This window comes from Pseudoliparis swirei, chromosome 12, assembly GCF_029220125.1.
Source record: "Pseudoliparis swirei isolate HS2019 ecotype Mariana Trench chromosome 12, NWPU_hadal_v1, whole genome shotgun sequence".
Classification (NCBI taxonomy): domain Eukaryota; kingdom Metazoa; phylum Chordata; class Actinopteri; order Perciformes; family Liparidae; genus Pseudoliparis; species Pseudoliparis swirei.
The window spans coordinates 20,905,824-20,906,559 of record NC_079399.1 but is presented as its reverse complement, the minus strand read 5'-3'; positions in this window follow the sequence as shown (position 1 = coordinate 20,906,559).

The window sequence follows — 736 nt, the reverse complement described above, 5'->3', positions numbered from 1 at the left end:
ACACACACATTGTGTTCTTTATGAAGTCCTTTACACACACACACACACACACACTCATTGTGTTCTTTGAAGTCCATCCGGACACACACACATTGTGTTCTTTATGAAGTCGCACACACACACACTTGTGTTCTTTCACACACACCTACATTGTGTTCTTTGTCCTCCTACCTGTCACACACATTGTGTTCTTTAGAAGCCCTCCTCATCTCTCCTCTTCTCTTCTTCCTCACTCCTCTTCTTCTCTCTCACACACGTCTCCTTCTCTTCTCTTCTCTCCTTCCTCTCTCCTTCTCTTCTTTCCTCCTCGTGCCGTCTTCTCTTCTCTCTTCTCTCCTCCTCACTTCTCTCCTTCTCTCCTCCTCTCATTCTCCCCTCCTTCTCTCCTTCTCTCCTTCTCTCCTTCCCTCTTCTCTCCTTCTTCTCCTCACTTCTCTCCTTCCCTTCTCTCCTTCCCTCCCCTCTCTCCTTCTCTCTCTCCTTCTTCTCCTCTCCTTCTCTCCTTCTCCTGCTCTCCTTCTCTCCTTCCCTCACTTCTCTCCTTCCCTCCTGCTCTCCTTCTCTCCTTCCCTCCTGCTCTCCTTCTCCCCTTCCCCCTCTCCTTCCCTCCTCTCCTTCTCGCTTCTCTCCTTCCCTCGCTTCTCTCCTTCCCTCGCTTCTCTCCTTCCCTCGCTTCTCTCCTTCTCTCCTTCTCTCACTTCTCTCCTTCCCTCGCTTCTCTCCTTCTCTCACTTCT